We start from the raw sequence: 15,214 nt of genomic DNA on the forward strand, positions 1-15,214 counted from the left end.
TTATGTTCATACTAGTCTATGTCAAAAAAAAAAAAAAGCAAAGCCAAAAAAATGGATCTTACTGCTGTTGTCAGCTACCTAATAGGATGCTATAGAGAAGATGGAGCTGCTGGACTCTTACTGTAGGTGCACAGGTACAGAAAGAATTGGACACAAGTTGTAACAACAGAAAATCCAGATAGGTATTAAATATTTCTTTTGATGTGAAAGTGGTCAAATTTTGGGACAGGTTGCGCAGACATGCTATGGAATCTCACTCCTTGGAGATACTTAAAACTCAAATGGAAAAGTCCCTGAAGAAACTGGTTGAAGAGGAACTGATGTGAATTAGGGATAGGAGTAGATGATCTCCAGAGGTCCCTTCTAGCCTATAATATTCTGTGATTCTAAGAATCACATTCTGTGATTCTAAAAATCACAGAATGCAACAGGATAACATTTACGGACATATCTGAATAATTCTAAAAAGATGTTACCTAAAATGAGTAAGGAAAATTCATCACAAATGCTTAACCCCTGGGTCTCTCCTAAAACGTACAGATGCAGTTTTCAGAAATGTTCTGGTGTTCTTTCTTGTAGCTACTAAAGCATGTATATGGTCATATGGATTCACTGAGACCATTCTAAAGATGAAAATGGAGGCCCTGGCTTGGGAGTCAGGCTAGTTTATTCAGTGCAGATTTTTCTGCTAGAGGAATCAGAACTACCTTAGTAGTTAGGGTTGCAAATGATTGCACTGATTATTGATTAAATGGGGAACAGCGTAATTACTTCACAGAACATGATTAATTTGATATTAGTGGTTGAAAACCACTACAGATCTGCAGGAGGATGAAAAAGGATGCATTCAATATATGTGGCATATGATTTCTTGGCTGATTAACATTAAGAATTTTTGTGGTACTGAAGCTATACACACACACACAATTGTAAATAAAGTCATTTGTTTTCATTCCACTGTACACATATATACATATATTTATAAGGAAGATGTTAAAAACATGTGAAAGAAATATAAAGAGGTAGAAGCAAGGGCAGGAGATCTGGAAGGATGGAGGCACTTTCCAAGTATGCATGGGGATAGGGTTAGGAAGGCCAAAGCCCGCTTGGAGTTGAATCTAGCAAGGGCTATAGAAGGGCAACAGGAAAGGTATTCTACAGGTTTATCAGCAGCAGAGGAAATATTAGGGAAATGTGGACCCACTGCTGATTGGATCAGGGGACCCGGTGACAGTATATATGAAAAGGGCTGAGGTACTCAATGTCTTCTCTGCCTTGGTCCTGCCTTCTGGAGTTTCAGGTCTTGAGACCAGTGGGAAAATACAGAGTAATGAAGATATGCCATCAATGGAGGAAGATCAAGTTATAGAATATCCAAACAGATTGGGCATACATAAATTAATGGGATACACTTACCAGTGTTGACTGAAGTGGTTGATCTCACTGAGAAGCCATTCTAGACTGGTTTTGAAAGATTATGGTGAGAGGTTTCAGAGGGCTGGAAGGGAAATCAAATGTCATCACTCTGTGTGATAAGTGATGGATAACCTGATAAAAAGCAGTTGGATAAACTGAGATTCAAATGCTAAATATTTTTAGAGGTAAATTAAGAGATATGATATCAGTTTCTTTAAGTCATGCATTGACTTCTTACTCTTGGCCTCTTACACTTAAATGTGCATTATCTTTCCAAAAGGTCTCCTTTTTTGTTAGGTTTGCTCAAATTACGATTCTAATTATGATACCTGCTAATCTAAGGTAATTCATTTCAGTTGACACTGTATGAGTGTTGATGTACCTTTACTGCCTCATATTTGGTATCTGTGACAAGGTATATATGGTGTGCATGTATGTGTGTGTATATGTACATATATATATGGCACATACCAAACTTTGCCTTTTAAAATTATGTATTTGATTATGTTTTATATTTTTGTTGTATGATCAAAAAAGGGAATGAACAGACACATAAAACACACTGTCTAGCAATCCTTTCCTGCATTAGCTAGGATTATAAGAAATTTATTGTAAGTCAACAAGTCAATTTGCACTTTGCCTCATGATATGAAAGATAAGGGTAACTATGTATATATGTTATGTTTTTCTAGTAACTTAGCTGCTACAGAATTAAGTGGAAGAAAGATTACTGTATTTGTTACCAACTATATGTTGTGTGGCTACTGTAAAGTATATAAATATTTAGACAACTGTTCTCCTGCTTTGCACCTGGCTGGCTTTCCAATGTGGCTGAAATCTGTCTTAATCATGTGTTTTGATTGTCATAAGACTCTATTATTTCTTATCTTCTGCTTGTGGTCTGTCACCTTCAAGAATGCTCTAAGTCTCTCCATTGTATTTCAGTATGCAAGGAAATAATTCAAGTGTAAGCATCATGAGTGGCATATATTTGATCTGATTTTGTATAGATATGTTCAGAACATTGTATTTGCACACAGTATTTGCAAGCTTCAGCAACAGTTATACCAGATAGTCCAGCGAGTACTTTGGGAATCAGTGGAGTCTTAAGCTGAAAATCTCCCAACATCACAGGATTCTCAGTGAAGGGTTCTTATAAGAACAACTGAAAACTTCGCTTTTAACTCTGCGCTTCTTGTATCTTTGGATAGCGGTACTGGGAATCACCATATGCAGTTGCATCTCAGATGACCTTAGAGAGTACGTTATGACAGATTTTATTCCTTCTGCCTTTAAGCATATTTTAGTGTATATTCTAAAATAGCGTTCAGCTCTAGATATCTTTAACAATCTCTTTCAGTACATAAAACTACAAATAGCTTCAACATCTATTCCACGCACTATATAACTACAGTAGAAGAAATCCTAGTTACTTAAAACAACGTAACATTAACATTGAATTTTATTTAGGTGAATTAAGAGAAACTATGAGACTAGGTGATAAAAGAAAAAAAGCATAGGCTTTAATGCATACTGTAGTGTCCCCAGGTAGGGAGACTTTCAGGAGCTGACAATTAGGTGTGCAAAAGTGGAAGTAACATTACTTTGGAATGTCAGATTCAGGTGTTCTTGGACAGCATCAGTCTAAACTGATTAAGCTGTGTTTATGATCATAACTTTCTAGAGCTTTTTCAGTGCAATTCTTTTCTTTGCAGATGTCACTGTTGTGCAGATACTTGTTTTAGAAACATAAATTATGCAAATAATAACTCTAGAGATTATCTTTAATCCATGATGAGTGTGACTTTCCAAAATTAATTTCAAGATTCCTGATTATTTATTGGTGAACTGTGAGAACCTGACTCTACTATAACCAAAACATTAAACTGATTTGACTTCAAAACTTAAAGATAAAGCATTATTTAAAGTATGACACAATTTCCCTTTTAGCAGCTGGGGCTTTGCTGTCGTAGAGTGAAGTAAGGAAAAATGATTAAAAATCATGCAATTTAGAGTCAAATAGAGTTTTCTGTCCTCAAAGAAAGTGAATGTTGGATCACAAAATTCTCAAGAAATACTGAGTTGAAGTGTGTGGCTTTTCATATGTTGCAAATGCTGGAATCTTTCCCAAGTAGCTCAGGGTGTTTAGGGTGCCGCTGTGCCAGGTTGGAAGAGAGACTTTGAATGTCTCCAGGCTGAGCTTGAGTTTCTGAAGATCACTGTGGCTGCTGTGTTTCATGCTGTGCCTTAGTCCTGAGCTGGGAACCAAGTTGTTTGCCTTTCCTATGTGGCTGCAGGTTTGGACTTGCCCTAAAGCACAATTCAGATGGCAAAGAAGTATTTAGCAACAGGCCTGGCAGCAGTTTAAGGGCTACACTTTTCAGTTTAAGGTCTGGAATCTTTCCTGGGGCTCAATGTAGATGTTTTAGCATTTGTGAGCGTCTGAATTTCAAATGTTACAGTCAGATATGCTATAGGAAATCACATCCCAAGGGCAGATAGAATAACTGCAGTATGAGGCAGTCAGAAGCTAGTATCAGTGTCGGTGATTTTATTTTTATTTTTTTAAATGCTGCTTTGCTACTGTATGTACTGGCACGCGTATGGAAGAAATTTGCTCTGTTATCTACCAGAAGCTCTGAAGTTAGGATAAAGTTCTCTGTCTTTGTCTTCAGTGACTTGAGAATTGTACAGTAACTCTTTAAAACATTAAATATCCATTGTGGTGGTGGGTTGAACCTGGCTGGCAGCTAAACCCCCACACAGCCACTTGCTCGCTCCCAACAGTGGGATGGGGGAGAGAACTCGAGGGGCAAAAGTGAGAAATGCTTGTGGGTTTAGATAAAGACAGTTTATATGGTTTAAAAAAAGAAAGAAAATACCAACCAACTACCTGATGTAAAGGTACTCACTGACCGCTTCCCACCAGCAAACTGATTTAACATCTGTTATATGAGGGAAATTTTTACCAGGAAAAAAATAAGTCTAGGTGATAATGCTCACTGTATTCATGGGTCCTGGCAGAACCGAGCCAATGGCTGGGTACGGAGCTGCTTGGTGCCTGCAGGATGGAGTGATTCTGGACTTGCCCTCTAAACACTGGCAAAAATTTCTTGCTGAAATTGTAAATGCCTATGGGACATTTGGGTTATGGGATGCCTTTGGGTTTAGGAAACAACTGAGGCTGCAATTTTGTTTTTGAGAATGCTTCTCTTTCTTGCTGTGTCCCTGAGTCCCTAACCCCATTATATGCTATGTCTATCTGTGAAAAATACAACTATTTAATGAGTAGCTGTTATGCTGTAAGAAGGGAATTGAAAATACTAAATTATTCACTGAAGAATCTAAGAGCCTTACTAATTCTTAGGTTAAAATCCTTTTCTGATCAGGCATGTTATTAAGCATCTATTGTGGGGTACTGATAAGGTACAAAAAATTACCTTTTAAATTACTACATTTTAACCTGTGAATACAGTTAACACCTGGGGACTTCTTCACTTTCTGTGAGGATGACAAAGCCTGCCAGCTGAATGATCGCTGTTGTGAGCTAACTGTGCAGAATTAATGCTTTCAATTTAATTAGGATTTGTTCATTTGAAAAAAAAATAAAAGTGTTCAAGTTCTTACATAGTGGCTCAAACCCAAACACCGCTCTTGTGCTCTGGAAGCTCTCCTGTTCCTCCTTGCTCAGTGAAAAGGCTGATGACCAGGGTTTTAGTCTGTTTGACCCAAGCTGTGATCTTGCAGGAGGATGCTCCCTGCTCCTGATGAAGCCAGCAGAGTAGAAGTTAGTCACACTTACGCAACAGAGTATTTAAGGCTGTAAGTTGTCACCTGTTTCCTAAGGAGAACCAGTTTCTTCCAAGCAGATCCCGTCTCAGAATTTGATTTCACAGAAATGTGTAGGAACTTCAAAGCTTTTCATTTGTATGGTAATTAAGCTTGAGACTTACGTGAGACTGTTGTAAGCAGGTGTAAGTAAAGGTGGTATTGTACTGTATAAGCAAAGGTTGGTCTGAATTTGGAATTTTACCACTTTAATTATAAAGATGAACATATAAAAGTATTTTTCTGGATTATGGAGTTTTTTTCTAATGAAAACTTGATTTAAATCCAAATTGGTTCATGGGTAATTTCTACTTACCCACTCACATGAACTGAAAAAAGTCTGACAGTCTCATCAGGGGAACGTGAGCATTTACTGTTTCAAAACCAAAATGCCCCCACAATCCCACAGCTGCCTCTCTACATTTCTACTTTGTGCTATTAGCACAAATGAAAACGGAAAAGCAGTCAGTTTTACTGATCAGCTGCCTGTGAGTCTCCGGTCTGGAAATTGTAATGGCTGGGGTGTGGTTGAGATATGACTGGACCCAATGGAGATGGGTTTCAGAAATCTGCTGAGACCCTTCCTTGGCAAGTACAACAGAAAATTCATTTGTAGGGGATAGAGGGAAGTACATTTGGTTCAGTGAAACAGCATTTTAAAGTGAAACTTGAGTTTCAAGTGCAGTTCAACTACACCTGTTTTTTTTTTTTTTAAACCTAAATGTATCATGTCTATACCTAAAAGAATTGTACAGGAATTCTTAAAACAAAAACAAAAAAACCAAACCAAACAAACAAAAAGATAAAAGATGAAAACCATGGCGAATGGTAAAGGTTGTTTGTTTCCTAAATGACTACACATTAATGAATGCATTTTACTAACCATTAGTACAGTATGTAGGGACATGGTGTGTGTTCACTTGTGTTGTGGGCTGCTCAGCACCCACAGGTGCCTGCCTACCCCACACCCTGAGCAGGATGGTGGAGAAAATAGGAAGGGGAAAAGTGGGAAAACTTATGGGACGAGATAAAGACTGTTTATTAAAGTGAAAGAAAGAGGAATAAAAACAACCAAACAAGAAAACCCAAAGTTAGGCAAAAGCAGTTCCTTACCACTTCCCGTAAACAGACCGATGGCCAGCCCTTGGAAACCCAGCTGTCCCCTACAACCTTCTCCCACTACCCCAATCTTTATTGCTGAGCATGACATTACATGCTACAGTACAATCCCTTCACCAGTTTGGGTCTGCTGTCCTGTCTGTGTCCTCTTCCAACTTCTCGCCCACCCCAGCCTACTTGCTGGGGCAGGGGCGTGTAGTGGAGTGGGGAAAAAGAGAGAGCCTTGAGGCTGTGTAAGCGCTGCTCAGCAACAGACCGAAGAGCAGCGTGTTATCAGCTCTGTCTTAAATCTGTCATAAATCCACAGCACCCTGTGGTCTGCTATGAAGGAAGCCAATTATGTCCCGGACAGACCCATTATAACCTATTGCTACACAAATGCATTTTTGTGTGTGTGTGCATGAATTAAATAAAACTTAAATTAATTGTGTGGGACTACTGGACATTTTGGAATATCTTTTAAAAAAAACTTAATGAAAAATTTCACATGTATGAAGCTGTTCCTTTGGAGCTGTAATTACATTTATTTTACTTCCTGTCTGAGGCTAAATGCAATTTTAATTAAAGTATGCTGCATTTGGGGCTCTCAAATATGGAAACCAGAAATGTAGCAGTATATGTATTCATTGAAATGCTCTCACAGGATGGATTGATCTCTGCTTGCACTGGGGTGTCTCTGCAATTTAATTCTGTCTTTGCTAGTTGTATCTTTGCATCTTTTTTCTAACTGTTCTCAGAAAGAAACATTTTGACCTTTTATATCTGTCGACATTTTAGTTTATAGATTTTGCATGATGGGCTCTGAAGAATGTTGTTTTTCTAAAAATCTTTCTCCAAACGATTCCTGAGATATCAACAAAAACATCCAATATGTTGCCTATTTTTTTAATTATTCTGGTGACTGTTTAAGAAAAGTTGTACTTATTCTTAATTTTTGTTGTTGTTGATCTTTTTAGTCTACTTATGTACACTGTTACATTATGTATACTTATTATAAACCTCTAACGATGATTCTTTTAGATCGACGTGCAGATGCTATCTCCATTCATTGTATAAAAGCTCAGGTGGCAGAGCACCCCACTGGATCTCAGCGCTCCGAACCATTGACAGAGCAAGCCAGGATACTGTCGTGAATGCTGATCCTTATTACTACCAGAGTGAAAAGAAGCTGTAGAGGTAGGTGTGTAAGAAGCATAAGAAGTATTTTACCTGGTAAAAGGGTTCTCAGTTTACTGCCTGATGATCTATCGGTACTCTCCTAAAACCTCATCTTCAAACATCCTTCTCTTGGCAGCCTGTAGAGATGCTATTGTGAGATAGATGAGCTAAAATGCATGCTACTGCTGTTTGTACTGCAGTCCTCCAGATCCCATGCCAATAGCAAAGTAGTACAATATCACAAATTTGTGTTGTCACTTTTTCCTCAGGTGGATTTTACTGGCTTGGGGCTGGCTGGGGGTGTGGGTCTGTAAAGGTTCTAAGTACAAAAGGGAACAAAAATGAAGGTCAGCTACTCAATGCATAATAGCTGTGGTAGAAACAACTGCTGTCAGGTCACTGGAGCTGTACTCACTATTGTCTACAGCTATCTTGAAAATTCAGTTTGAGAGAGATATTCCTACAATGTCCCCTCCCAAAATGTTGCTAGTTTTTAGAAACCAGCTGCCAAGCTATTCATCTCTATTTCATTTGGCAATTTATGTCTAGAACTTAATAGAAGTTTTAGCTAGTGCTTATTCTGCATCTTTTCATTGCAGTTTTGAATAATTAACTGCCACAATGGGATTTTCAATTGTGGATGCTGTTTATATATTTGTGTGCTTTAATGACCAGAAGAAGGTCTCGTTTTCTGAGGTGACTTGGCTGTACTCCAGTAGTGGCTTCTGTGTACAGCACATGTTGAAAATGGCATCAGGAGGTGAGATCTTTCGAGCATTATAATATTTTGTGGGTTCTACTATGCTGTATTGTAGAAATCTAGTTTAATTTTTAGGCGAGGCTGCCAAATACACTTGGTTCTGAACAAGGTATTGTCCTTTATTAGGGAACTGCAGAATTAAATCCTGAATTTTTATTAGCTATTCTGTTTATGTATTTATGGGCTGAAGTTAAGAAACACTTTGGTGGTTTTAGGTGTGACGGAGAGCTGTGACTGGAAAAGGCATAGCTAAATGCAGATTACATTGAAGGTGAATCTAGAATCACTAAGTGAATCTAGTGAAGAGAATCTGCTTTTTTACTTTGTTGCAGGGTGGTACTAGGCCTGAGGGTTTATAGTTATGTTGATTGTGTGACATGCAGAGCTACAAAACTACATGTTTGCTCTTCAGTTAAAAAAAAAAAAAAAAAAGAAAAAAAAAGAGAGAGAAAATATATACATAACCAAGGAAGTTAAGCAGTGATCTGGCAAAATAAACTTCTCCTAAAAACCATTGTTCAAACTCTTTTCACTAGAAAAACTAGTGATCCTGCATGAAGATATTTAATATTTATAATTTATAGTTTTGGTGAGACCTTGGATAATGTACTAACTTGGAAAAGCAAAACTGGGAATTGTTGACAATTAAAGCTGATGAATTAAAGCTGAAGAACTGTGATAAATGGCTATCCCATTTTTATTTTTAGTTTAGTTTTGCAGTATTCTCATATTTGAACTATGCTGGCCAGTCATGTCTTAACCTGTCTTTTATGTCTTCTGCTATGTTACTTTCCACTCTTTTTATTAGACAGTGTATTAAGGTATATTTAGAACATGTAATTTCAGTGGTTCCTGGTGACATTGTAGATTGGCACGTTGTTACTAGTTATGGCATGTTATTACCAGTTATTTAGACAATTTAGTGACATAAAATTCACCTACAAATAGCTTTGGGAGATGCTCTGCAGATAAGCTGGTAGGTCGATAAATACATGTTGTTGTTGTTAAACAGTTGTTTAAAGCATGTTGAAAGAATGTTATAGCAGTAGTGGAATAAAATAAATACTACTATATATGTATAAATATAAAACTAGCAAAGAGATCACCAGCCTGAACAGATACAGATTTAAAATTATGAACTCTACCAGCTCTACCTTGTAGCTGAAATTTTCATGCACAAATATTTGTATACCTGTTACACATCTTTTCTGTCTGACTAGATGCTAGGGGAGTGACTGCTACATGTGCCCGATATCACTGTCTAAAAACTGTAAGATTGTGACTGAGAGACTGAGCTAATAAAAAACAAAAACAAACAAACAAAAACAAAGCAGCCCAACGCCATTAATCTGTCAAGTTCAGCTGACCTATCCCTTTCAATTTCTTCCTGATTAGCCTCAGTACTGTGCTTGACTTAGTTAATTACCTGTTTTGATCATCTACTTGGATTCTTCCCTGTCTTTGATGAACTTTGAGCGTCATCTATATGACATTTGATCATGTGTGTAATTGTCTACCATAGTTCTCTAAGGATTTGGTGTGTTTTATCACAGAGGAAAAATGCTGAGGTATAGACCAGTGGAAGGGCAAGGACATGGCTACTAGCTTTACTATCCATTCTCTCTTTCACTTGGAAATGTGTAGTTTTCATTCCTCATTCAGAAACAAATGTCTCCCTGGGCTGGATCTCATTTTGCTGCAGCGGAGTGGAGGCTGCTTAGTGTCTGCCTTGTCATGGACCAGCTGTCATGAAGAACCCTTGCTTTCTTTCTGATAAGCAAAGATTTTTTTCTGTTGAAATTGGTATCCCAGCTTCACTATTCCAGCAATATAAATTAATGGGTAATTTTTGCTGCTTCCTTCCTTCTATACCAAATAATTTATGTAAGCATTGACCAACTTTTAAGACCTGTGCTGCTAGTAAGGAAGAAATGGGATATGAAGTAGAGTAGGGATATTAAATAGTAGAGTAGGGATATATATCCATTGAACTGTAAAAGTATACAATGTTGGAAATCAAGCACTGCTCCGCTTCCTCTATGCCCTCAGAGGGAAGAAAAAAAAAGAAAACCCAGCATTTATGATATTACACTTTTTGTGCAATAATCTGTAAGGGTTAAACTGAGGTGGGGATTTAATCTGCTGTGTAGCCTAAGTATTGTAATGACTTCATTCTACAGCACTCTACAGCTTCCACTGTAAGGTTTCATTAGTTGGGTTTTTTATTATTATTATTTTTTATTTTTAAAGAAATGGAGAGACAAGGCCATATTAGATTTTGGAAATTGAATTTGGATGAACCCAGATTTCAAAAAGCTATGTATTTAATGCAATTTACAGACTGCCTGTTTGACTGTGAGCCAAAGACACTGTGCTTTGTGGACACTAAACAGAAAGTTGAAAAGGAATCCATGGCCAAATCACTCAGTTCACCTTCAGAGTCTAAGAAAAGATATATGCAGTTCATCAAGATCAAACACTTAACCAACCAAACTTTGAATAATGACAGGAGAAAATGTGTTTATGTTAACTTTTTGGTCTAGTTGCTAAAATGGGCCAAATCAGATTTATTACAGTGTCTTTGCAAAAGCTAAAAAATGATGCAGTACTTTTCCTGCCAGATACAGGTTTTAGGATTTCATCTCTAGGCTGCTTTAAAAATAGCACGTAAGTTGGTAGAAAAGGGTAGGGAGAGTTGAAAGAAAAAAATGTCCATGGCTTTATATAATTCATAATGAATTCAGATATTTAGATCCATGGCATATAGATGTTACTTTCTTTTAGTGAAGAAGAAAAAGGAGCAGTTCTAGAGGAGATGTAATCTTTTTCAGCTGTTTGCAATCAGCTGACAACCAGTCTTGCTCAGGAATTTTGAACGTAAACTCTAGATGTTGGGGCTGAGCACATAGCTAGAAATCGTTTTCGCATCGTGCACTTGTCTCATCTTCCTTCCTTCACTCTTTTGTAGTTGCCTCATTTTCTCTCTTTTGTTTCTCTTCAAGTTCACTAGTTGCTGGCTGTGTAGGTGTAGTTCTTTATCCCCTTTAAGACTTTTTCCCCGTACAGACATTGTCTGCAATTTTTAATCCCTTGCACCTTTTCGGCAGACTCCTCTTGGCTGCAGCCCTGAGCATTGTGAATGGAACTATGAGGTGAATATTTTTTCTGATCTCTAGAACTAGAATTCATGCTTGGCATCAGCCAAGAGAGAGATTAATGGTGATAAAGGTCTCTTGGGTCTCCGCAGAGCCAAGTCAGACTGTTGACAAGGACATCTGTGGTGTGCACAAGCCTGGGAGCTTGCACTCTCTGAGACAGTGCACACACTGTAGCAATATGGAGAGGAGCTGGAGCATACTCCATAGGAATAAAATCAGAAATCTCTTAAAATTAAGAAGTGCTTGTTGTGCATGTGTGGATTATGTCTAATAACAATTTACCTTAAAGTTGCTTTGAAGCTGCTGATGTCTTATAAGGAGGGATGAAGGCACAAATGTGTCTCCATTCCCTACTTGAAAATGCCTAGGTTTTCATCCACGCGTTAGAAGGCCAAAATCTTCACAGCAATGAAGTTAAAATTAGGCTCAAAATAAGATAATTCTGAGCCTAATTTTAACCTAGTTTCTGAACATAAGAAGGCTTATACTACTACATATTCTTCCTGCTATTTTTCTCATAGGCAACAGGACAGGAGAGGGAGACTCAGTGAAGGTATGGACACAGCCTCACAAAGAAGAGTTCCAAGTCAAGTATTTTTGTTTGAAGAGTAAAAGGTGCTGAAGGTGTAAGAGAGTCTCAGAGTGGAAGTAGCGCTCTACACGTCCAATAGCATAAAAATGCTCAGTTTATGTTTTTGGGGGCCAATTCAAAATACGTATACTACCCTATTCTTCTGTCTTGCCTCCTTCTTTATCTGACATGTTTTCTTCTGACTTTCTCTGAAGATTTGTTTTAATGCTTGTTCTCCTTTATTTAACTTTTTGTCTTTCTCCTCTCTGCATTTTTTTTTTGGGCTCTCAAGCTCTTTCAGGATTTATCAAGCCTGGCCCTGTTCCAGTTGGCCCACTCAAGGAGAATGGCTGTTTCTGAAAGCTCATTTGCTACGAGGGGTGGAGTTTGCCAAAGTGCCTATTCAGCTTTAGGGACAAATAGATGGCTTGCTGCCAGTCCTAAATGCGTACTGAAGCAATTGTCCTGGGCAAAGCTAGGGTATTGAGAATCTTCATGATGAGGAAAAAGCCGTACCTTTCGTCATCTTATTGTGCCCTCAATATCCTAATGATCTCAAGTTATAGTTTAGTTAGCAACATAACTTAAAGTCTAAATGAGATGGTTAAGAGGATAGTATTTGATGTAAGAGACTTGTTGCAACCCTGGGGGGGGTGGTGGTGGGGGGGAAGTAAATTATTCCTTCTCCTTGAATATGCTCTTTGCCTCTGCATATGAGTGAATTAGTGACAAATAAATAATCATGGATTTTTCCTTGAATGGAATTCTCTGAATGTCTCTAGGCATGAATTGCGCTATCACAGCCTTAAGTTACTGGCTCTGCGAATAATAGAAACAGGCAAATAAAATGCTATCACTGTGTGTAACATGGAAAAAAACCCTCACTGATGATGATTACAAGTGACAGTTTCTTTCATGCAGCCCATGAGCTGAGGTTTGAACTTGTAGTAGTGCCACATCTCATTATGCAAAGTGATTGTGGTGAGGGAGAGGAAAGCAAACAAAAAATAACATTCACATAACATTGAAGAGCACTCAGTTAAATAGAAATGTTTAACTTTAGCTCAGGAATCTGTTTTGACAAAGACCACGGGTCTTTGGTGTCTGATATAAATCGGATCTGTGTGAAAAGCTCACCTGATGTGCATACAAAGAGCAGACATTTTTAGACTCCACAGCTTAAGAAATGGCAGCAGAAATATTAGATTGAGAAAGCCTGAACTTTATAGCCTCCCAAAATAACCAAACGGGAGAAATCAGTTCCTTGGAAAAATGAATAAAGGTAATAGAAAGTCAGTTCTGCAGCTTAGTAAGATTCTGAAACTGAGCATCTAACACATGCATAGGCAAAATTCAAGTGTCTTTCAACAATAGTGTTCAGACATAACCTTTTTGCTTTTTAAATTCAAATAATGTCTCCTGTTACTTGACTGAGCGTTCTCAAAGCTAGTTATGGTGCTCAAGTTCTGCCTACTGTGTGCTCTATGCAGAACAGCTTTATTCTTGCTTACTCTCCATTTGACCTCAAGACTCTATCTGGCAGCACCCTGGTTTGATTACAAGTCAAGTATCTTGTTTGTCAGTCTTACCTGGTATGTGGCAGTTATGACTTCAGTCGCCTTCTGGCAGACTTCAGCCTGGGCCTCATGTTTTCTTTACTGGAGGGAAGGTTTCCTCTCTTAGATGAGCAATCTTTTCCACATGGTGAAAATACACACTTCCTTATCTTTTCAGAAGAAGGAGGAAAAAAAAAAAAAGAAAAGATGGATAATTAAGGTGCTGTTAGGACCAAAAGAGCGGGAGGGAAGAGCATCTCTTGCTTGGGGCTCCAAGGTCCTTGGAAAACCTGCTGAGTGCCAGAGGTTGTAGAAGGAACCTGAAGTTGCAAGGCATTACATGATGCTCTTTGTCAGGAGGCAAAAATTGTTGCATCCATTCATCCATACTAAATATATTTTGATTGCTGAAGTAAAAGTTTATGTTAGCAGAATGCATCATGCTATTTTCATGTATATCACATTTCATACGTCAGTTAAAAATAGCTTTTGTTTGTGGCAGACGGTCTGAACAAATTTTGAAATGTCTATGCAATGAAATCGCTTGTCATGCTATGGATTTGTCCAAAGTGTTTATTGGAAGAGTAAGCAGGCAGGCTTTGAGGTCAACCTTACTTTTTGGAATGTTTGTGGTAGATTCTCAGGTGGTTATCAATAAGAATTGGAGTTTACTGTTGAATTAATTTGCTTATCTGGCTAGGCTGTTGACAAAAAGTAAGGAATAAATACCAGTCTCTCCAATTGCAAATATTGCAGTTATTTTTGTCTCTGTATTATGGCATTGTTTGTTTGAGGTTTTCTATTTATCTGTCAGCACTGTAAGGAAGAAATGCACTAGAACTATCCTCATGATTCTTAGAGTCTTTCACTTTGTAAATATGTGTGTATACAAGTTTGAAGCGAATATGTGCAGAGGAAAATTGTTACTTCTTTGCGAGAAGTCCATCAGTGATCCTGGACAGACATTTGTCAAAAGTGCCAGAGAATATATGGAGACCATGATACTAACAGCAAACTGATGTACTTTGCAAACTTCCTACTTTATAGTAAATGAACTTCATAATTCTCTGTATACATAAGTTACATTCCTGTCTTGGTATTTATTTTCTCTGCATTGTTCACCACCCACAGGTCAAAGTGTTTGCTAGAAATATTTTTGGAGTGTTTTTTGGCTGTTTTTGAAAATATGCATGGACCTGTATGAAGATACGTGATATCTTTAAAAAACCTTAATATATTGCTCTGCTGCGGTGGAAACGAAATACTTTAGTGAGCTCTTCCCCTAAGTAAATTTTAATACATTTTAAAGCAGTGAGGATACCATATCACAAAGAGTCGATTTTCATTGAAACACAAGGCGCGTTAGGACCATCAGATTGTTAGAGGAGGCCATCGAGAAAACAAGACCACACTCCATCCCCGAGCCCCAGGTCTGAGGCTGTCAGGCTTAGGATCTCACAAGCATGATTTAAACAGTCCCACATGGATGACTGTCAGCATCTTGCAGGTTAAGATGCAATTTACAATTAATAGCTAGAATCAACAAATTTGGCATGCTGCTCTTGGAATCTTTGCAAATAGTCATTAAATGTTTAATTATCAGGTACATGATTAATTTTTCTTCCCGTAATTCTTTGTTGTTTTGACA

The 15,214-nt window shown here is 37.9% G+C and overlaps 1 protein-coding gene across 1 annotated transcript in view; it reads left to right on the plus strand.

Moving 5' to 3' along the window:
- Window positions 1-15,214, plus strand: part of LOC310899387 (uncharacterized protein) — a 147,915-nt gene that overhangs the window by 78,331 nt on the left and 54,370 nt on the right. The window contains exons 7-8 of the mRNA XM_083835708.1: window positions 7,384-7,539; window positions 8,121-8,281. The gene's annotated coding sequence lies outside the window, so the exon portion shown is untranslated. The remainder of the gene's footprint in view (window positions 1-7,383; window positions 7,540-8,120; window positions 8,282-15,214) is intronic.

This window comes from Anser anser (assembly GCF_964211835.1).
Source record: "Anser anser genome assembly, chromosome: 4".
Taxonomy (NCBI): domain Eukaryota; kingdom Metazoa; phylum Chordata; class Aves; order Anseriformes; family Anatidae; genus Anser; species Anser anser.